The sequence below is a fragment of the Epinephelus fuscoguttatus genome, linkage group LG13 (genome assembly GCF_011397635.1).
Source record: "Epinephelus fuscoguttatus linkage group LG13, E.fuscoguttatus.final_Chr_v1".
NCBI classification, from domain to species: Eukaryota; Metazoa; Chordata; class Actinopteri; order Perciformes; family Serranidae; genus Epinephelus; species Epinephelus fuscoguttatus.
In genome coordinates, this window is record NC_064764.1 from 1,584,665 (window position 1) to 1,609,722 (window position 25,058).

Below are 25,058 nucleotides of genomic sequence, written 5' to 3' on the forward strand. Positions count from 1 at the left end.
CAGGGACATTTAACTTATTGAGGCATGCTGCTTTTTAAGCATGCATGTTGTTTTAGGATGTCATTACATCACCAGTTGGATTCTAGACTGGAGACCTGGTTGGACGTCAGCCCCCTCATCATGGACACTGATACCACCACAGGGTATGCTTTCAGTGAAATCAACAAATTCCTTCATATAAAAACTACAGGTGCTCTTTTCGGTGGAAAGCAGAAATGTAATGCTTTGATGTATTTCAGTTAAGGGTACTTAATTAGTTTTGTTAACTTAAGATGCCCTCTGCAATATATTGTTATAGAATGGGAACACACTAATTCACATTTAACATTTCAGGAGTGCACTTGTTAAATAGTGAAACATTTGACTGGTTAATGGAGCATTCGGTGCTTCTTCTGACATTTTCACTACCCTTTTCTTTGATGTGTATCATTTGAGCTTATTCTGATATTTGGAAAATTTATAATGGGCAAAAAAAACAAAATATAAACACTGAATAATAAATAACACCATCAGTGCAGATACCGTCAAAATAACATGTTAAAGGGAAATTTTGGTTTATTTCAACCTGTTGCCTATCGTCCCAAATTTGTTTCAAATGACTAGTGACATAGAAATAATAGTTAGCATGTTAGCCGTTAGCCTAGATATAGCCGGGGCGTATAGGCATAGTAGCGTCAGATCTGTTAAAACATAAGTGAACAGGCATATCTTCAAGTGCAAAGATAGTCCACTAAACAAGCTTTTTTTCCAGGAAGACCGCCTCATATCGTTAGGATAAATGTCAGAGAACATATAGAAAACGACATGAAAACGTGTTATCTTACCTTACCGGTGTGGTGCCATGTTAGCTCTGCTTTCCAAAGCTCGGCCGAAATATATCTCGCGAGCTCTAGATAAAGCCCAGCTGGATACTAACGTTACTCCAGGTGGAGGTATCTCGTCCTCTGTAACATCCAGACCTTGAAAATAAGGGTCTCCTCCTCCGTTCTTGAATTTCACAAAGTTCTTCTGTTTACCATCTAGCTCTGCTTTCCAAAGGGCGGCCGAAATATCAAGAGATCAAGCAGCAATCTCATAGCATGCCTGAACACGCAGCAACAGCTGGAAGACAGAATTGGACAGTAGCCTGAAAAGTTCATTCATTTATTTTATGAAAGATTTATAGAATAATGGCTGACTTTTTGCCAGACTTCGACTTTGTGGAGGAGGAATTTGATTTTGCAGAGTTTGATGGCCGCCCTTATTTATTTGAGCCAGAATACACTGACGAAGAGCTTCCCCACAGAAGAGGAATGCCTCTGTTGCAAGGAATGGGACCGGTTGCAGCCTTATTTTCAAGGTCTGGATGTGACCGAGGACGAGACACCTCCACTTGGGGTAACGTTAGTATCCAGCTGGGCTTTATCTAGAGTTCGCGAGATATATTTTGGCCGAGCTTTGGAAAGCAGAGCTAACATGGCACCACACCGGTAAGGTAAGACAACACGTTTACATGTCGTTTTCTATATGTTCTCTGACATTTATCCTAACGATATGAGGTGATCTTTGTGGAAAAAAAGCTTGTCTAGTGGACTAAATTTTGCACTTGAAGGTATGCCCGTTCACTTATGTTTTAACAGGTCTGACGCTACTGTGCGCCCCAGCTGTATCTAGGCTAACGGCTAACATGCTAACTATTATTTCTATGTCACTATAGTCACTTGAAACAAATTTAGGACGATAGGAGACAGGTTGAAATAAACAAAAATTTCCCTTTAATCTGCAATATAACTAGTGTGTTTTTTTAAATAGATTACTACAGTATAATGCAGGCTGCATGTGACTTGATAAAGTCATGCATGTAATACAGTATAAATGCATGTTACCTTACATTAGTTTATCATGGCCAATTTTCAACACACTTTCCAGAATATTTCTAAAACATATGTTCCTATTAACAGACTAGTGTGTGTTATTCAGTCTACACACGTTCAGTTGATGCTTTGTTTCTCACTATACTGTTCACATTGTTGTTGAGGTGAGACGAGACAATAAAACATGTTGGCCAATTAAAACCACTGTGTTGACATGATGGAGGTTAGATGACACATTTGATGTTCTAATTAGTCCAGCAGGGTATTTTACAACATGTTGGTTCCATACAGTTAACTCTGATGGCATACAAGCAACACAAACAAGCTCCTGCTTTAAAGGAGTCATTCAATGTTTTAATAAGCCTAACTATACAGCAATGTCACTGTACTGGCAGAGGGCTGGTGCTATTTACAGTTGGTTGTGAAATGTGTTGGCAGACAACAAACAAAGACTTAAAGGAGTAGTTCAACTTTTTAAGCAGCCAAATTAAGAATTACATTTAAGGTTAAAGTGGAAATGTTATTATTTAGATTATTTATGATTCTATTTATACTAATGTGGGATTTATACTTGTGTCAAATTCACGCCATACCATGCTGTGACAGTGACACAGACCTGCTGTTTATTTCTATAAACTGAAAACCATTTCCCTCAGTGGAAATGAAGCTTTTATGTACTTTTATTTCACAAATAAGGAACAATAAATTGTGAAGACAATAAAGCCCCCACAAAATAGTCTTTTGTGTGATTTATCCAGGCTTAATATGAGTAGAAGAAAGTCTGCCAGCTGCTTGTCTAATTAATTCAATGTAAAATGTCACGACCTTATGCTTATAATGTAAGCATGTTGTATATGTAGGGAAAATGTGTCTAGTATAAGACAATGTTTTCTCGGTGAACCTTATGAGTTATAATGGAGCCTAATTTTGTAACGATACCTGTTAGATGTTGCTGTTGTTTCTGGCTTCATATGAGTAGAGGAAAACTCTGTTAGCATGTTGTATTTGTGGGGAAATCATGTCCAGCAAAAGACCTCGTGAGTTATAATGGAGCCGATTTGTGTACTTGTGTTTGATATTGTTGCTATTAAGTCATGTTAAAAGTATGTTTCAGGTGTGTCGTAAATTAATCAAACTTTACAGAAACCCCACTGTGTTTTGGAGGTGTAACTGCTATAAATCTACCTTAAGGCATTTCAAACATTAGCCTTAAAGCAATCAACTGTGACATTTTAAAATAATTACTGTCTATATATTGCTCCTTTTTCCCCCAGTGATGTTTTTAACTAACCATTGTCCAGTTTTCTTCTAGTTAATGGTCTAAAACACTTGTCTGGATGTTTTTTCAGAACAGCATATGTGCTTGATATTTCCCACTATTTGGAAAATCCTTTTGCCACCCTACCCAGGAAAGTGGGTAGGGTGGCAGTGAACAGTGATAGCAAAATTCTAATCATACAACCGCTCAAAGCGCTTTTACATTACTTCACATTCACCCATTCACACACTGGTGGCTGAGGCTATTATACATGGTGCCACCTGCTACTCAGTAACCATTCACATGCACTCACACACCAATGCAACAGCCATCAGGAGCACTTTGGGGTTTAGTATCTTGCTGAAGGATACCTTGACATGGGGAATGGAACCACCGATCTTTTGATTAGTGGACAAGCTGCTCTACCTCTGAGCCACAGCTACCCAAATAAAAGAGGGATCATAAAATCAACAGTAATACATACTGTTAGATGACAGCTAAGCCCTGCATGGGAAATGCCAAGACATCACAGGAATGAGAGTTTAGCACCGACAATGGAGAAAAAAAAGAAAATCTCCTAGGAATAGAAAATAAAATCAAGATCTTACAGTAACAAAACAACACCAAATTAATATTTCAGCACTGAGGCATGCATATTGTAGAAGTAGAGTAAAACAGTTAGCCAGAGGATGGTAAAATGCCTAAAACACACTTTAACTGAGGCAAACTGAAGTTGGTGGTAATTCTGTGTGGGTTCATCACATACACACAGTAATTTGATCTGCTGTTCATACAAATATATTGATGAGGGCAGCAGAAACAAATGAGAATCTACCGTTCTGTTTAGTTTGTTATATTGAGTGATGCCAGTGAAGTTTGATTGGTATCAGGGTTTAACTTGAGAGATGACAGATGAGCTGCACTGAACATTGCTCAGAGGAATATTCCTGACTGTAGCAGCCAATACCCATCAGATAAGCCTGTGTGGCACGTGTTGACATTTAGCTTTTGCTTTTCTCCAGATTGGCCAACAGTACAGGAGTGTGTAAGTTCAGTGAATGAAACATTTAGTTGTTGATGGGATTGAACCTATGACCTTTTTGTTCCCTGACATTTCAGCTATTAGTTTACCCCCCTGTAGTCTTTATTTTTATTGTCAGTAGATATTGATGGATAAAGTTGACATTGGTTTAAAATGGTTGAAGAGATAGACTTTGAATACTGCCATCTTCTATGGTTGTTGACTGCTCAGTGTTTTTTGTCTTTCAGATGGCTGAAACATGCAACTGTAAGTATGTCTGTTCAGCCTCAACAGGGAGAAAATCAAAGCAGCCTGAGGCTATTGTCGCAGCCTGCTTGCTTCTGTTGTAACCCAGTATTGACATACGGATGATAGTGTCATTGTAAATCAGCCTGGTTGCAGTGTATCAGATAAGTGGTGCACTGCTACATGAGCACATAAGCCTGTAATGAATCAACGGGCAGAGAGGCATGTTTAAACAAATACAGTTCACAGTGCAGATAAGAAAAGACCATAGGAGTAATGTGCTGATGCAGCTGACTGGACAGCCGTCTGTTACATACATATATTACACTGACAGTAGCATTATAATGCAATAAATTAGGATTACAGTCACAGTTTTATTCCATCACTCCCTGTCTCAGTGTTGAGTGGTTGTGTCTAATTGTGAACTGTTGTCATAAACTGGGTTCATCATACGTACTTAGCATCACGTCATCACCTGTACAGAAGTCAGCTCACTGATAAAATCAGCATCCTGACACAGCTGATCTTCACGGTGTGATTTATGGGAAACAAAGGATGTGGCATCGCCTGCCTGCAGACAGCAACAGGCGTCTGCTACTGTCTCAACGGAAAGAGAAGGATGCAGAGCCCTGCTTTGACCGTGCTGTCCTTTAATATACCCCCGTCTGTCTGATAACAGGGTTAGGTGCGTCCCTCAGGCCTGCTCAGGCCAAACTAAACCGCCTCACGATGCTTGACACCACATGCTTCTCTTCCTCAAATGTTGAGCACACGGAACACTACTGAATGTTTTCTGGCAGTGCTGCAGCCCAATCACCTCAAAAAATGTTGGCATTATTGATTTTTGCAATGCTCAGACACATTAGAATTGCACATTATTATATAGCGGAAACTTAGTGCATGGTTATGTTCAACGCACTCATCCCACCTTGTCAAATATCGCTGCTTTGTCATTGACGAAATATGAAGCACTATTTATCCTCCAGTGTGTTTGATATTCTGGGATGTCATGTCAGTTTATGCCTGTTACATGCATTGTGTCTTTTCAAAATACACCTCAGTTTTCACAGGAAATGTACAGTTTCTGCTCATTAAATGCATACAGTTTTTTCAAAAAACACTTAAAATGTATATGTAACACCTCATTTTCATGTTTATGTCGTTGTGCTTAGATTTAGAAAAACACATCATCATCATCAACATTCACACGAGGAGCAAACAGCAGGCTCCCAGGTGGAAGTCTTGGGTTTCCTGGACCCATCCACCCCTCCCACAGTCCCTTATAGAGACTTTCCACCTCTTTATTGTACATTGTTGGCAATGTTACAAAGTGACGCTACTGCACGGTGTATCATACTGCCACAAAAGATGGCTCTTTGCATTGGTTTTCTGACACCAAAATCAGTATTTGACAAGTTGGGAATGAGAACAGGCTGTTATGTCTGGCACAAAATCCACTTAGTTGTGATTAGGAAAAGATCATGTTTTGGCTTAAAATACCTGGTTTTGAGGCTGTTTACATTTCATTGACTAAATATGCGCTAGAATGCGTTCAACTTTTGTTCAGAATCAGCTACTTATCACAGGTCACTGACGCGACTTTCTTCTCATTCATTCCCGTAGCGTCACAGTGCAAGCTCAGCGTCCAAAGACTTCAATGGGGAAGCATAGAGTGGGTTGTTCCACTGCAGCGAAACTAGACAGTCATTGGATAAATGCTCGATTTTGTCCCGCCCATCAGACGCTCAGCGTCTCTGGGGGTCTATGGGGCAGTGGGCTGGCCTCAGCTGGTCTGGACGCTGGGCTTCTGCATGATGATTGGATGATCTGTCTGAGGCTGAAACCCTTTTTGATTGACAGCGAAATGAGGGAATCAACGATCTTGAAATATAAACCACCACTGGAGCATTTTTCAAGTTTCATTCTGTTGTTCCGAGTTGATCTGGAGACTTTTCCAATCCTCTTCGTGACTTTTTCTTTGTTAAAAATGACTAGCAACAAATCTAGCATCTTTTTCTGGTGCTATTGGAGACTGTACTCGTGTTTGGAGACTCTGACTTCTGTCGCCCTGCAGTTACTGTCCCCAACGAGCAGTGGGTGCTGCTGTGAGCACCTCCACCGTCCCAAAGCACTCACAGGCGGTCACACTAGCCTCGCGCAGCAGCCCCAGAGGGTTGAATTTACGTATAAATAAATGGACACGTTTTATGATGTAGGCCGAAAATGAGCTTCCGCTCCTTGAAAGACCAGCAGCCGCCACTGACTTCTACCACTCAGTACCAACACATTATTATCATTACCAGTCCTCACTTTTGCTGCATTTAATCGCAGGTCACTGTTTATGTTGTTAGGTAGGAGTTAGCTGACGTTTTTTCTAGCTAGGAAACGTTACAGGTGGTCAGTACCACTGTCCTCTGTTTGAATTGGAATGAGAGAAGCTAGCTGTTGTGTCATGTGCATGTGTTAATATTAAAGCTAAGGTGCTACTGACTAGCTAACTGACTGGATGCCCATTAACATTATAACTACTATTGTGTGTATTTATTATTATTATTTTATAGATTCAAGCACTTTTCTTTTTGAAGTGTATTTTTATTTATGTATTTGTATTATATAATACAGACAAGAAGGAAAAAGTCAGAGACAAACACTGAAAAAGTCAATTACTGTTAATGTGTTAATGTTAAATGTTGTGCATTGCATTTCAAATAAAAGTCCAAAAAATAAGTCCAATGTCCATTTTTGGTATTTTTGGTACTCACTATAGGGGGCTGGTTTACTCCAGAAACATACATACTGTTTATGTGTATGTTGAAGAGCTGCTGTATCAAAATGAGTTATCTTCCCCCAGAAATTAGGGTTACGATATGTTTCTTTTATGATTCCAATCCATTCCTCTTTTGCTGTGGCTCAGCATTTAAATAACCTTTATCAGATTTGATGGTTTAGTCACAGACTTTCCCAAAAAGTGTTGTGCTTTTCTTTCACAAATGTTGGAATGAAACTGTGTTAAAATGTACAAAACAGTGAAATTTATCTTGCCTGGTTGGGCAGCTCTCTGGGTGCTCAGCACCCCTAAACCTCTGATCCTAGAATCGCCCCTGGATGGAGCTCATCTGAAACATGAAAAAGGGCACATACCTGTGGCTGATTTTGTGGTCTCAAGTCAAATTGATTGGGAACCACTTTTTTAGTCTTTTTAAATAAGACTTTAGAAGCTAATTAAAGTTGTCAGATAAATGTAGTGCAGTAACTAAAATTACTACCTTATGCGGTTGTATGCCTCCGCCAGTCAAGTTTCTCTTACACTTAATACATCCATGTCTGTGAAAACATGGATCACACATCACACACATCTTCCCCCTGGCAGCACAGATGATCTATACAATCTGCACAGTTTTAAGGTGGACATCCAAGATTAGAGTTACCTATTCAGTGTCTGTCTCCCCTTCTGTTTCTAAAATATGACATTGATTAATAACCAGAAAGTGTTTTTGCAGAACAGTGAAGCTGACCTTTGACCTTTTGGATATAAAATGTCATCACTTCATAGATCCTGTGAAATCTTGTCATTATTAGTGTATGAATTCTTGAGTTTTGAAAAACACAAAAACATGTTTTAGAGGTCACAGTAACATTGACCCATGATCTATGATCACCAAATTTGAATAAGTTCTTTGTTGTGTTTACTTGGACATTTGTGGTAAATTTGAAGAAATTCCCTACAGGTGTTTGTGAGATATTATGTTCAAGAGAATGAGACGGACGCAAGGTCACAGTGACCTTGACCTTTGATCACTGACCACCAAAATCAGTTCATCCTTGACTCCAAGTGGACAGTTGTGCCAAATTTGAAAGAAAAAAATTCCCTTAAGGTGTACTTGAGATATCACAGTCAGAAGAATGGGATGGATGGACAGACATAATGCCGCTGGCCATGACTTTTGCCAGTGCAGAGGCATAAAAATTACATCTACATTAGGTTAGGTAGGAAAAAGAAAAGAGGGTATGTTGCTCAAATTGTTTTTGTTTTTTTTAAATCGTTGGCTGATTCCCTATCTTTCTTATTGCCAGCAATGAAATATAATATGCTATAATGTGCTAGGCATGCAGCTCTCAGGCCTAAGTCTACTGGTTCCTGCTGAAGGATATGGTTTCATTTAATAAAAAAAAGGCTCAGTAACTTCCTTGAACAGCTAGTCACTGTAGTTTTTAGCAAACGCTAAAACTGTTGAACCCGAAAGTCCCCCAGTTGGGGGACCTCTAGAGCTGCTAATAAAGGCCTGGTGTGTATCAATACACTGATCAGAAGAATATAGTGATGTTGCCCATCAAATTTAACAGCAGAACCTCAGCTACAAGGCTGTAAAAAAACTTTTTACATGCCACAAACTCAGTTTTAACATCAACTAAATAAACAACAACAACAACAACTAACTCCAACAACTCCAAACAACACTGATATCCCGACCCACTCGGTATATTTCGGGCTCTAACTCGACCACACGTTATTCAAAACACACGCCGTTCATCTCAAATGAAACTCTTTCCACATGTATCCAAATCACTCTCCCTTTAACCATCACAGAGCTACAGCCCAAAGAACAACAACAACAGAAATCTCTTTGCCAAAATGTATTTGTAATATGGCTCTTACCTTATTAATTTCACCATAAAATGCACATTCTGCTGTTGATTCATGCTCCGTTTGCGTACCACCGGAAGTTGTCCATCATTCAAATGAATCGGAAAAAAAGGTTCCGGGGGAACAAAAACAATAGGTTTGTTCGAGATGAGCCACCGGCGATCGGCGCACAATGCATGCCGGTTATTTTTGTGTCCGACTTCATCCCGACATGCTCTGACATATTACAAAAGTGGATGCCGATAAAGCCACGAGAGCGAGGCGGCCGCAGTTTTTAGAGCCAGGCGCTGCAGTTGCTCTCCACTGACTGCACCGCCTAGCTCTCACCTGATCCAACAGCTGATTGGTTAAGATTTCGACTCAACAATATGACGTTTTAGATAAAATACTCATTTTTGTTGAATTTTAGAGATTAAGATTGTATTTGTCTGATCTGACGGTTTATTCTGTGAACAGAAAACGTGTGACTGATGGTGAAGTTCAGTTGTCAGAGACTAAATACATTCATCATAAACTATACAGAGTCTACTGCTACTATATTAATATTGGACGGTTTAATTATTGAAGTATTTAGCAACACAGAGACTTGTGGTCAGTGGGATGTGAGGATTCTTAAAATAACATCAGATGTGAAGCCCTGACTGTATCTGACTGAGCCTTAATGAAAGCTGTTGTCTTGGGGTTTTTTTCCCTCTGAAAATATTAACCTTATAGTCAAACACAGTTTATTCAGCCTGTGTAGTTGAGGGGACAGGTCAAACTGATATGATGCTGATTTACAGGAGAGTTCATGTCAAATGGAGGATAAACCATGAACATAAACTACAGATCACCTGTAAAGCATTTTAGTAAATTAATCTATCATAATTAAAACAACTGGAGACTGAAAACAAACTGATATATGGGTCTGATCACTTTTTTAATGAATTGACATCATTCCAGACAGGATGTTAGTGTGTCTGTGACTTCCTGGACGGACTGAAGGCTGCTGGAAACTGTCGGGAAACTGTCCGAATTTTGTCACCGCCCCCCCCTCCCCCTGCGGCCGCCTGCTCTCGTCTACTTTTCAGGTAAGGCGCAGTTCATCTCGAACAAGCCTATTGACCACTCACAGCAGCCGACATCTCCCCACAACGCGTTCTGCTGACTCTGACTGGCTTACAGTGCTGTCAATCTCGTTTTGGTTGGTATAGCGTCATTCTACTGGCTCTAACGAATCAAACGAGGTGTCAATCACTCAAATCGGCCAAGCCGTCGCGGAGATACGGGCCTCCAAAGCTCAGAATAGAAACAGGTTCAAATTTAGTAGGTGCATATTGGTCAGTTTGGAGTGGGAAATAGAGTAAAAAAACAAAACAGACAGTTCTATGTGTATACCCTAAAGATCAGTAGGGATTTACAGAAACAAAAAATGAAAGATATAGGATTGTACATGACAAAAATCACATGCAAACATGGTGCAATTTTGGAGAGCTCGCCTGAATTTTCTGTACTAAAACCTCTCTTATATTGTTCTGCTTCACTTTATCAGAATCAACCTTTGCAGAGTTAATGTTCACATACTGTACTATGATGTGATAGAGGTTCAGAGCTTCTGCTGCATCATTCCAAAGAGATACTCATCCTAAAAATGCTTTTTTTTTAAGGCAAACCTCAAAATATTTCATTTGTGCTATGTGCCATCTTCATTTACTCCTCACATATAACACATACTGACATGGTCCGCTTATCATCAGATAATTCGTAATTCATTCGTAATTCAAAAACCAAAAATGGTAAATCTGTTATTTGATTCAAAACAGAAAAAACAAGAGTACCCAAGAAAATCGTTTTTGATGTCAGAATCAAATAACAAAAAAACAATCAAACCCGGCCTGTTTTTGGTTTTTGCCGATTCGTTTTACTGCTATTCCTTTTTGGATTGAATATTGAACAGGTCTGCGGACATTCAGCCAATTCGTTTTTGCGTTTGAAACCAACAACGGAAGACACATGTTTTTTTTTTTTCCTTTTTTCATTTTAAAACAAAAACGAAAAACAAAATCACGTTATCTATGCCTTTTTTGTTTCCAAATGAAAAACCAGAAAACCAATTTTGGTTTTTGCAAATTCCTTTTTTCATTTCTCATTTGGAACAGACAGTAGCGCGGTGGGCAGACAGGAAGCGGAAGTGAAGTGTAAAAACATCAAATAAAATCCAAGAGGGTAGAATCATATATATATATATAGCACATAATCTAATAAAATAAATAAATAGGCCTACATATGCTATGCATATGAAATATATTTTATCCAAAAAATGTGTGATATATTATTTAGTTGCGTAGTGTGAATTAATAGCCTAATTAATTACATATGTGGAAATAGCCTGTGTCGTCCTTTGTTAACCATTTCACATACAGATGTTACTCATTTCAGTGCCGCAGCCACAGTGAAGGGGGTGAAATAATTGATCCAGGGGTAGCTGCAGTGTGCAACAACAACCAGCAGGTGGCACATGTGAGCAGTTGAGATGCAGGGTCCAACTGAAACTGTTTGAGATATTAGCAGTAGGCTGCTGTTATATTTTCTGCCGGACCTGTACACAGTCTTAAAAAAGATTGGTTTTTCGTTATTTGATTCTGACACCAAAAACGTTTTCCTTGGGTACTCTTGTTTTTTTGTTTTGAATCAAATAACAGATTTACTGTTTTTGGTTTTTGAATTACGAATGAATTATGAATTATCCGATGATACCCGGACCTGATTTTACACATCTTAACAAATCTGACAAGTGTTCCCTTTACCATGACAAAAGTATTCAAATAGACCTTGTGGTTGCAGAGATATATTCATTTCATTATAGATATGCAATTTTCAAGCAGAGGCCTATAAAATAGGGTCAGGGTTTATAGTGCATTTGTTGGAAACTATTTTCAGCTGCCCACGAATCCATATTTGGTGCTCTAGTGAGTATTTGTGTCAGCAGTATGGTGTATGTGTGGCTCTCTGTAAAATCCAGAATTGAATTTAAAGTCCTTGTCCTAACTTACAAAGCTCTAAATGGTCAGGCTCCGTCATATCTTAGAGAGCTCATAGTGCCATATTATCCCACCAGAACACTGCGCTCTGAGAATGCAGGGTTTCTCATGGTTCCTAAAGTCTCCAAAAGTAGATCAGGAGCCAGAGCCTTCAGCTATCAGGCTCCCCTTCTGTGAAATTATCTTCCTGTTTCGGTCCGGGAGGCAGACACAATCTCCACATTCAAGACTAGACTTAAGACTTTCCTTTTTGATAAAGCTTATAGTTAGGGCTGGCTCAGGCTTGTCTTGGACCAGCCCCTAGTTAGGCTGACATAGGCCTAGTCTGCCAGGGGACCTCCTTCTCTCCTTCTCTCTCTCTCTCCTTTGCTAACATTCATGTCTTGTTACTGCATATCGCAAACTCAGCTTTACTGCATGTCACTAACTTGGCTTCTTCTCCGGAGCCTTTGTCCTCCACAATCGGGCAGGTTACCTCGTATCACAGCTGTGCCTGGATCATGTGACGTGGTTGTGGTGCTGCCGTGGTCCTGCCTGATGCAGCCTACTGCTACTGTTATTATTAGTCATACTTGTACGGTTATTATACACATATGATTATTGTCACATACATATACTATCATATATTAACATATACTTAGAACATATTGTATCACAATAGCCGTAATTATTATTATAATATTATTACTTAAAGAAATGTTGTTGTAAGCTACTGTCATTACTGTCTGTCCTGCATCTCTCTCTGTCTCTCTGTCTCACTGTCTCTCTTTATGTCTCATTTTGTCATATGGGATACTGTAAATTTATCATGTTGAACTGTTCTGTATGACATCTATTGCACGTTTGTCTGTCCTAGAAGAGGGATCCCTCTTCAGTTGCTCTTCCTGAGGTTTCTACCATTTTTCCCCCCGTTAAAGGTTTTTTTGGGGGAGTTTTTCCTTATCAGCTGTGAGGGTCCAAAGGACAGAGGGATCTCGTATGCCCTCTGAGGCAAATTAGTGATTTGTGATATTCGGCTTTATAAATAAAATTGATTGACTTGATTGATTGTATGAGAAATTGAGTCAAAATAAACTACAGTCTGTGTGTTCATAGTAATGAAGAAACATGTCACCCAGTGCAACAGTGTGGCTTACTGATGGGTTTTTATGAGTTTTTGGACAGCAATGGCACAGAGGAAGGACATATATCACACTAACAGTATGATAGTCTGTAACTTGTTCTGTGAAGTTACTAATACATACATACAAGCAGTGTTGAGAATGTTACTTAAAGTAATTAGTTATAGTTACTAGTTACTTTCCCCAAAAAGTAGAGAGAGTACTGCACTATAGAAGTATCTAATTACCTCGAAAGTAACTATAGCTTTACTTTTTTATAAAATTCTCAAATATGTCAAATTCCTTCCCTGCAGTCCGACATACTATCATGCATTTAAATAACTTATTAGACAGATATATATAGAGAAAGGTGACGTTTAGAGAGCAAGCCCAAATAAGCAACTCCCGCAACTCTCCCGCGACTACCAATATTTGTAAGCGACTTTACAAAAAAACAAGCCCAAAGTCACGGACCTGACAGCCCTGCTTGCGTGGTTGTGAATACCGGCCCTACTCTGCCTCTGATTGGTTCATGATGAAATTTTACTCTCCCTGAGCCAATCATCATCACCTATGCTTCTCCCTCACCTTCCCCCTCACCAAAGAAAAGGAAGAGAAGGAGCTTGCTTGGGTGAAACCCACTTCAGTGAACTCAAGTAAAGCCAAGTAACGGCACATTTTATTGTCAGTAATGATAATGCCGTTATAACAGGGGAAACAGTAACTTTTTTGATTACTCTTTACTGAAAATAGTAGCGCCGTTAGGAACACCATTTATTTATAACGCCATTATTCCCATCACTGCATACAAGCAACGAACTTGTTTGCACAAGTTGGTAACTTGCTCACAGAAGTCACAAACTTGTTCCCTCAAGTCACTCATTGTTGGTTCTGGTCTTTTTATACTGCAGGAATTGTTGTATGTAAGAAAAATACAAACATCCAACACGTCCAACATCCTAAGTCATCAGATATTGCCACTTTGTCAATGGACTTTCACGTCTACATATTATGCCTTTAGAATCCTTCTGTGTCTGCTGATGACATTTGGGGACAGCACAACCAATGCTGGGACGTCAACAGAAGCACATGGTTAGGTTTAGGCAACACAAGCATGTGGTTGGGTGAAGCAAAAAAAGATCATGGTTTGGATGTACATTCATGCCCGTGGCACAGGCAGTACAGGCGAATGCTAAGGGAGTGTGTCCTCCATAAGGGGCGCCACAAACAGGGGAAGACAAAAAATCAAACTGTTTATCTTTTACTATTTCTTACTACTATTACTACTATTATTTTGAAATGTTACATAAGGCCACAACAACATTTCTACATAGGGACAAAACCTACTAAATGATAAAAAGGGACTATTCTCAGGGCATCTGATGTCCCCCAGCCCCCCTCCCCAGCTCATTACACTGCGCTCTGGGGGAGAAGGTAGATTATAAGGTTCTCATGATGTGTTCAATGTAATTTTGTAAAATGTAGCTTTTGGCGAGAAAACTTGAAGAAAGGGGCGCTAAATGTGACTGCCACTGCCGGCATCCTGGGGTGAAAATGTAGGGTTCAACCTGATCTCGCAGAAATCCGTGAAATGACCACGACCTCTTAACACCGCATTCCGTGGTGGCAGCACATAATGGGTTGAAATTACGTGCTGGTACCACGGAAACAATGCCAAAGTAAAGTCAAAAAATCATTTTCTACACTGGGCCTTCAAAGTGCTCTCTGAAACTAGACCTGGCATGGCTTGTGTCCAAAAAAATGAAAAAATCAAAACTTTGTCGTAGAGCTAAACCAAATACATCATTGGAAAGGTCTCAACCTGGAGAGTAACATATGTCAGTATGAAGATTCTACATGGCTCCTGCTTTGAGCCATTGACCTTTGAACCTTGACCTCAGTGCATGTTTGAAGGCTTATAACTCAGCAACAAAAGGGGTACAGACATGGGACCAACTGTTATAGAGAGCTCTTGACCTCAATCACGTGAGTGTAGTCAACAACTGGGAGTGCTGTCAGGTATGGGTAAAATATGGATAAAATTAATTTTCACCCATTTAGAAATTAGATATTTAAAATCTGATTACACAAGTGTGTTTAAAGTCCACAGTGTACTCTCAATTCAGTATTTACAACTTCTAAATCTAGGAAAAAAAACTAATATTTTTCCCTAGGACCGTGCCATACAGCGTGATTCATATCAGCAACATAGTTGTAGTTCTTCTGATTTGCAAAGTAGGGTTCTAAATGGGGTTGTAAAAAGATATATCTACTGAATATATCAATCAATTTTCAATCAGCATAATAAATTAACAGTAATCCGTATGACACAATGAGAGAGAAAGAGAGAAAGAGAGAGAGAGAGAGACAGAGAGAGATGCAGGACAGACGGTAATGACAGTAGCTTACAACAACATTAATGAAAGTAATAATATTATAATTATAGTTCTGGCTACTGTGGTACAATATGTTGAAAGTATATATTAATATCTGATAGTATACATACATATGTGACAATAATCATGTGTATAATAACAGTAGAAGTATGACTAATGATGGCAGCAGCAGCAGGAGGCATCTGGCAGGACCACGGCAGCAGCACAACCACACACGTCACACTATCCAGGCACCGCTGCAATAGGAGTTAACCTGAGAGACAGTGGAGCACAAAGGCTCCGGAGAAGAAGCCGAGTTAGTGACATCCAGAATGGCCGAGTTAGCAAGAGCAAGCCTGGGGCCTAGGGCAAGCCTGAGCCAGCCCTAACTATAAGCTTTATCAAAGAGGAAAGTCTTAAGTCTAGTCTTAAATGTGGAGACCGTGTCTGCCTCCCAGACCGTAACAGGAAGATGATTCCACAGGAAAGGAGCCTGATAGCTGAAGGCTCTGGCTCCTGATCTACTTTTGGAGACTTTTGGGACCACGAGTAACCCTGCATTCTCCGAGCGCAGTGTTCTGAATTAGCATTCTGAATTAGCTGGAGAGTTTTTAAGGACTTACTAGAGCTACCTGATAATAGAGAGTTACAGTAATCCAGCCTTGAGGTAACAAAAGCGTGGACCAATTTTTCTGCATCTTTGTGGATCAGGCTAGGCCTAATTTTCACAATATTACGCAGATGAAAAAATGCAGTCCGTGAGGTTTGTTTTAAATGAGAATTAAAAGACAAATCTTGATCAAATATTACTCCGAGGTTTCTTACGGTAGTGCTAGAGGCCAGAGCAATGCCATCTAGAGAAACAATGTCATCAGATAAAGAGTCTCTGAGTTGTTTGCGGCCAAGAACAATAACTTCAATTTTGTCTGAATTTAACATCAGGAAATTGGTGCTCATCCAGGTTTTTATGTCTTTAAGGCAATTATGAAGTTTAGTTAATTGATTACTTTCTTCTGGCTTCATCGATAAATACAACTGTGTATCATCCGCATAACAATTGAAATTTGCAGAGTGATTTCTAATGATGTTACCTAAAGGAAGCATATATAGAGTAAATAGGATTGGTCCGAGCACAGAACCTTGCAGAACTCCAAAACAAACTTTAGTACGTAAGGATGATTCATTATGAATGTGAACAAACTGAAAACGATCAGATAAATAAGATTTAAACCAGCTTAGTGCTGAACCTTTTAGGCCAATTAGTGTTCCAGTCTCTGTAGCAGAATGTGATGGTCAATAGTGTCAAACACCGCACTAAGATCTAATAAAACAAGTACAGAGACGGTCATTTGTAATTTTAACTAGGGCTGTCTTAGTGCTATGATGCACTCTAAATCCTGACTGAAATTCCTCAAATAAATTATTATCATGGAGAAAATCACACAGCTGGTCTGCAACTACTTTCTCAAGGATCTTTGAAAGAAAGGGAAGATTAGATATTGGTCTGTAGTTGGCTAACACCTCTGGATCCAAGGTGGGCTTTTTTAGGAGAGGTTTAATTACAGCTACCTTAAAAGACTGTGGTACATAGCCTGTTAATAAGGATATATTGATCACATCTAATATATGAGTGTTAACTAAAGGTAAGACCTCCTTAAGTAGCCTAGTTGGGATGGGGTCTAAGAGACACGTTGATGATTTAGATGAAGAAATCACTGCAGTCAATTCTTGAAGAGAAATTGGAGAGAAGCAATCTAAATATATATTAGATCTTACAGCTGTGTTTGAGGTTAGATAGGTATTATCTGAGGACAGGAGGTCATGAATTTTGCCTCTAATAGTTAGAATTTTGTCATTAAAAAAGCTCATAAAATCATTACTGCTAAGGGCTAAAGGAATACAAGGCTCAACAGAGCTTTGACTCTCAGTCAGCCTGGCTACAGTGCTGAAAAGAAACCTGGGGTTATTCTTGTTTTCTTCTATTAATGCTGAGTAATAGTTTGCTCTGGCATTGCGGAGGCCCCTCTTATACGTTTTGAGACTGTCAAATTAGATTAAACGAGATTCTTCCAGTTTGGTTAATCACCAATTCCTTTCAGATTTTCGCAATACTTATATATCAAATATCTAGTAAAGCCGAACTAGTAATTACACTGCACCTAGATGAACTACATTAAGAAAAAGCAAGGATGTTGGTTAATTTCAGATATTTTACCTAATACTCTAGAAACAGTGTTTTTGGGACGGTAGTTTTTTGCGGCTTGTTGTAAAATAGAGTCGTTGTCACAGTTCATCTCTGCCTCACCACTCTGCACCTGCTTGCTTCAATCTGCCAATCAGACACACCCCTCTCATCAAGCCAACTCCACTCACCTGTGCTCTCTGCTCTGCTCTGTGTCACAGTTCATTTCTGCCTCACCACTCTGCACCTGCCTGCTTCAATCTGCCAATCAGACACACCCCTCTCATCAAGCCAACTCCACTCACCTGTGCTCTCTGCTCCGCTCTGGCTGCATTTAAGGCCCAGCTCCACACTCATTCATTGCCAGATTGTTCTTGATGCTTGCACCAGACTCTCCAGCGTTTCTCTGCCTGATCTCCTGGTGTCGACCCTGCTTGCCTCTGACTATCCTGCCTCACCGATCTCCTGGAAATCACCTCAGCCTTCCGTCCCCAACCACGATCCTCACCTGTCCCTTTCTGGATTCTGCCTGTCTGCTCCCTTGGCTATCAGGTGATTACCTGATTCAGCTCTTCAGAGCAAGTGTTACTCCCGTCTCCTCTGTGGCTTCCTGCAGTTCTGTGACTCTGATTATTCCTTCACCGAGTGAGTACAAGACTGAGTTTTATGGACATTACTCACCAGTGTCCTGGTTTGGTTCGGCTGAGCCTAACCTCCAATCCCCACTAGAGACTGTTAAAGGCCTGCGGCCAGAAGACAGACTGTTTTGCCTACTGCCATTGTTTCCTGGACATGTGTGAATAAAGTTTGTCACCAACGCCTCTGAGGAAGCTAAGGTGGCTTTCACGATTAATAACCTGACGGGTCGTGGTCGGCTATGGGGAACAGCCGAGTGGGAACGCCACACACCAGCCTGCTTCTCCTTCAATGCCTTCACCACTGAACTCCGCAAGGTGTTCGGTGTAGCATCCAGAGGTCCCAACGCTTCTGGGGGTCTCCTGGGTCTCGGACAGGGATCCTGCTCTGTGACTGACTACGCCATTGACTTCGGCATCCGGGCTTGGAGGAGCAAGTGGAACCAGGCGGCTCAGGTGGACGCCTTCCTGTTGGGACTGGCCGACTACGTCAAGGACGAGCTGTTGTCCTACGACCTTCCTGCCTCTCTCGATGACATCATCGAGCTGGCTTCCCGTGTGGACAGACAGATTCAAGCTAGACACCGAGAGAGACGGCAGGGACGAGGGCAACGGCTTCCGGCTCCTCGTCCTCCAGCTCCTCCCAGATCATTAACTCCGCCCACTAGCACACCGAGGAGGGATTCTGAGCCCATGCAGATCGGCCGGGCCAGTCTAACCCCACAAGAGAGAGAGAGGCGCCGCAGAGGGAACATCATGTTGTTATTATTATTATTATTATTATTGGTGGGAAATTATAATAGAGTTAAACAGAACACTTCAGGGTTTTTGTGTGTATACAGGACGTTGCTGAATCAGGGAATCCATGTGTCCCCCACGACCAAGAATCCTAATTGACTTTACATTGGCATTGTTTCCGTGGTACTGGCATGTAATTTCAACCCATTACGTGCTGCCACCATGGAATGCGGTGTTAAGAGGTCGTGGTCATTTCACGTATTTTTGTGTGATCAGGTTGGCATGCTGTCCTGTGGCATATCATACAGGTGCCATCCGGCCACATTATGATGCTCGTGTCTGATGCTGAAATCACTGACAAAGTAGTGGTATTTGATGACTTGGGAATGAGAATGGGCTGAAATGTCACTCAACCTATCTTTTAACCCTCTTGTCATTACATTCTGTGGGGAACAGAAAGGGTCAGCCAGTTTAAACTGTTAAAGACACCTGCCAGCCAAACAGTGGCTTTGTTGAAAAATAATGTAACTCTTTTCTTTACCAGTAACATTATCCAGCAGAATCTTGAGGGAATGAAGCTTCCTCTCATGAAAAGGTCAGTGTCAGACTGTGAGCTGGAAGAATAAATGCTTTGCTCATAGACACTTCAGCTGGGAGATATTTGCCAACATGCTAACTGGAAGTCTCTCTCTACTAGCATCTGCCAAGGTATTAAATATTGTAGCTGAGCATCCACCTGTGTGGCATCAAGCCAGTCTGGAGGAAGCTGTTAGTCTTGACATTTGGAGAAGAGTACTTGAAGGTCTTTTTTTTAATTAGGTGTATCATTTTTTGGCTGCTTCTTTGCAATAATCCATTTAAAACCAACCACCTTGCAGCCCATCCTCATGAAGTTTTGGAGTTTTATATTTTACTACTTTATGGTCTCTTTCTGCCTGCACAATGTCAAGGTGGCTGATGGAGGGAATTAGTCATGACCTTTAAGGAGGAGGAGTGAAAGGCCTGTCATTAGCAAGGTACTAGGAAGACATTACCCCGCCTTTGTGACCTACACAGATATTGTTCAGATAAGGGATGAAGAATCACCACTCTGTCCCTGGAGGCCTTGGCAGGATAAAGAATGTCCTCTCTGACCTGCTGTATTTTTCTTCTCAGTTGAGGACTTGAACAACATTCCTCTGGAAAGAGACATTTACCTCCTATTGAAGCAGTTCTAGGTATGTTTGCTATATCCACATCTTGTCTATTAGTTGCAGTTAACAAAGGTTGTTGGGAACATAAATAATGTACACTTCATCCTCTCCAAAACCTCTACAAATAATTCGGACCAGGAGACCAGGAGAAGCTTCAGCTGGTTACAATCGGTAATCTCAACTGCTAGATGCCACTATATCCAACACACTGCTACTTTAAATGTGGAAAATGAGCAAAGACATTTAAAGGGCCATCCATTTTTACAGTTAAATGTAAGTTTAGTGATCATGGAAACTACTGCTCAGAGTTTGATAACTAAGCTTCAAAAATGTGGGTCTTGTTTGTAAAAAGGGCCACTCTAGTACAACCCCAATTCAAAAAAAGTTGGGATGCTGTGGAGGTAATGATCTGCAAATCCTTTTTTAACTTCTATTCAATTGAATACAGTCCAAAGAAAAGATATTTAATGTTCAAAACTCAGCAGACCAAAATTATTTATTTTTATTAATATGCATTTATTCTTGCAACATTTATTCTTGCAACATGTTCCAAAAAAGTTGGGACAGAGGTATGTTTACCTCTGTGTTACATTACCTTTTCTTCTAACAACACTCAAAAAGTGTGTTGGACCTCAGGACATCAGTTGCTGAAGTTCTGAAAGTGAAATTCTTTCCCATTCTTGCCTGATATATGGCTTCAGTTGCTTCAGTCTGTGGTCTCCATTGCTGTATTTTGTGCTTTATAATGTGGAACATGTTCAATGGCAGACAGGTCTGGACTGCAGGCAGGTCAGTCTAGTACCTGTACTCTTTTTCCAAGCAACGACGCTGTTGTGACAACGTCACAACGTCCACATTGTGTCTGACCATTTCAGATGAGGTCGCCGCAGAGAAGTCTGCAGCACTTCTGGATGTTGTTGACATAGCTTTCACTTTGCATAGTCTTAACTTGCATTTGTATATGAAGCAACAAACTGTGGTTACTGACAATGGTTTTCCAAAGTGTTGCTGAGTCCATGTAATACTATCCTTGATACAATCAAGTCAGTTTTTAATACAGTGCACTCTAAGGGGTCAAAGGTCACAGCCATTCAGTGTTGGTTTTCAATCTTGTCCTTTAAATGCAGATAATTCTCTGGATTCTCTGAATCATTTGATGATATTCTAGATTGTTGATGGTGAAATCCCTTAATTCTTTGCAATTGTGCATTGAGAATAGTTATTCTCAAACTGTTGGACTGCTTGCCCCCACAGTTTTTCAAAAAGTGACCATCCTTGCTTGTGATCACCTGCCCTTTTTAAGTTCCTCTAATGTCCACTTCAAGCTGGTTCCAGAAGTCAGTCAATCCCTACAGACCCCCATGTTAAAATGTTCAGCTTTACAGCAGAAAATAAACAAGTTTACAGCCTGCCACTTAAAAATATTTTGGTCTCTACAGCTTATTTTCCTGTGAACTGTACGCCGATTGGATTTTTATGTAACTCACTCACATTTTATTAGGGCCTTAATTTATACATAATTAATGGTGTGGCCGCTTTTTTTAGTGACAGCAAAGTGCCATCCTTTGACAAACCGCTAACACAGCAACTACGTTGGTTAGTTAACATAACCACGGCGTAATCCCTTAATTACAGAGTATAGGTGTAGCTGTAGCTCTCGCAATTTCAGTATGTTTTTCGTTCATGAATGTTAATTCTGCTATGTCCCGCCACTATCGCAGACTGGCCAATCATAGCGAAGCATCAGCCAACTCCGACAAGGGTCCGACAACCACGTGGCTGTGCCCCATATACTCTGACACAAATGTCTAAGATTATTTTCATTTTCAGTCTGGTTTGGTAGATTTTGAACTAAACATTGTGCCTGGGGCACGCGTAACATAAGGTTACAAGGAGCTATACATTTGTCTCTCATACCAAAACCAAAATCAAATCTTGAAAAGGGCAAGCTAGCTAGTTAGCCTTACACAGGCCTACTTCCTAGCCACCAACTCTATACTGTCAACATTTCACTCAGGATTTTGCAAAAATCATAGTACTGTTACTGCCTTTGATCACGTTGACCATTGTACTCTGATCTGGTGTTTTACAGAGATTGGATTTTCAGAGCATGCAGTTGGGTGGTTTGCAAACTATCTAATTAACAGAATGTAGGCTATTAAGTTAGAGGGTGCCACCTCAGAGGTACTGCAAGTTCTCAAGGGGGTAAAACAAGGGTTGGTCCTGGGCCCTTTAATATTTACAATGAACAAAAATTGCACTGGACATAATATACCAAACTCTGCTTTTTATGTCTGTGCTGATGATACTGTTCTTTATTGCTTTGCACCCACACCTGCTAAGGCTTTTTAGTATCTTCAGTATGCATTTGACAGAGTACAAGAACAGTGTTCTCAGCTGCAATTTGTTCTAAATACAGAAAAAAAATCAAAACTTGTGTTTATTTGCACACACTGCAATGACACATAGCTGGTTTAAAGTGGGCAAGGTATCCCTTTATTTTAATTCTCTTCTGTCTCAATTATCAGGCAATGTGGTCGTTCATTTACACTGTGATCTGTAGGTTTGGCTTTAGTTTCTTCATCTTTTTAACCTGTTTTGCTGCTGGGTGAGTTTGACATCCTTTATCTGTCACACACATGTTGTAGAGTGTAAGAGTCCATTTTAATGTTTTGGTTGCCTAAAAACATCTAGTCCAGTGTTTGGTTGTACTCAGAGACCCTCTTAAGAGTTGCATATAGCCTATGTATGCAATGTGCTAACTAGGCTAGCAGCTAGCCTTAGGGTTATCTCCACCCTCTCATCCAAATATGGTCATCTCTAGCTCCAAAAACGAAGATGTGATGGACAAAAAACCAAACTACAGGCTTCAAAACAGGAGTTCACAAACCAATAGGTGACATCACAGTTGCCACATACTTTTTTTTTTTTCTTACAGTCTATTGATCGACCAATACAGAGAATTAAAGTCTGGATATCTTCTCTTTTTTTCAATTGTCTCTGTCAGTCAACTTTTAGTGAAATACTAAAGCACTGGAGTATCACATTAGATGAGGAATTTGTTTTCAGGAAGTGTTAAATATGTTTTTATTACAGATACTCGTCCTGTACTGTTTAAGGCACAGGTTATATGTGTTGAGTATCTTTACTAATGAGCCATGCATCAGTGGCTCAAACAGCAGTAATTCACACTCAACAGCAACAGATGTATACAACACATCAGGGAAGTGATGCAAGACAGCCAGGCCAACATGGAGAATGGCATGGGTGGGGTGGGGAGTACACTGTAATCAAACCATCCCGTGGCTCCTGACGGCTGCCTTGAGAGTGCCTCCTCTCTGGCTGGCTAGTGTGCCGTGAGCAGCCAGGCGGCGGTGCTTCATTCACGCCCAGGGAGGAGACAGACACCCACCGTCTGCCTCTTCTCTATGTCTGAATGCTCTGTCACCTGTGCTCCCCCCCACCTTGATCCTGATGAGGCTTCCTGAGGATAATTAGTCATTAGTCAGATGAGAGAAAGACAGAGGGAGAGATGTTATGGAGTCTCTTGTCTTTGTACCTGAGGAGGTTTTATTATAGTGCCACCTCATCTTTGAGTTGCTCACTGCTTCTGATGCTCATTTGGGGAAGTGTTATGCGATGACACGTTGTCATGTAATTCCAAAGAATGTATCTACTTTTATTGAACATAATTTATTGAGAGTGACATCCAAAAATATCTGTCAACAGAATTCCTGATTCACTGGTAGCAGCCGTACACATGCCATCTTATAACTGTATTTAACTACCTGGAAAACACGAAGTCAGGTGCTGAGTGCTACTCTTGTACCCACTCTGTGCCAGATGCAACCTGCAACCAGGCATCTATGGTTGCTAAGCGACCAAACCCAGCTCTGTATCATAGCCCACTTACCAGAGATCCTGAGCACAGAGCTGATCTTCTTCCAGGCATTGTTTTGTAAGTGTGTATTAGACCAAAAATTCATCTGTGGGACAGATGCAAAGCTCTGGCAGCCCTGCACTAAAACGATCAACTTCTTCTTCATATTTACCACAAAGTGATATTTACAGAAGAAGGGAAAGATACCTGCCAGCTGTGATTGGTTGTTCCTACTCACGTGAAACTCTCAGTTTATCTCATGGCACAGCTGTCGCTCCCTGAAAAATACGCTTTCGGAAAGGCTTGCGCTCTGGCGTGCCTGCAGCATGTCTACACTGAAAACAATGAATTTGAGTGAGCAAAAAACGTGGCATGTGTCTGGCCCCTTAAATAGAACCGAAGGTTTTGAGTTCTGAATGTAGAAAGCGGTTGTAAAACTTGGTCTCTTTGCTCCCGTGATGGACAGTAATTTCTGCAGTCATGTATTTAAAGTTTGACCAGTGAACAACAAAAGAAGTGAAAGATACACTAAACGACCAATCCTTTGCTGCCACTGCATGAATCAGTGTGGTAGACAAACTCATTGCTGCAGTTTGAAATGGTGTCATGGTTGCTGAATTCATCTAAAACTCATACAAAATCAGAAAGTTCAGGTTGGCAATAAAATGTTTACTACCTCTGGAGACCTTGTTAACTCCTGACTTCGTGTATTTGCTGCCAAGATGTATCTGCTTTACTGGTGTATGATCACCAAGCACTTCTAACATCAGAATATCCCAAGAGATGCTGTTCAAGCATGGTTTGGGCGATCAAAACTCGAGCCTCCCACCGTTCCTGGCGTCTGTACCGGCTTACCTGCGCCGCTCACCTGCTGTCACTTCGCAGAAGAAGCGGTCCAGAAGACGGGGGAAA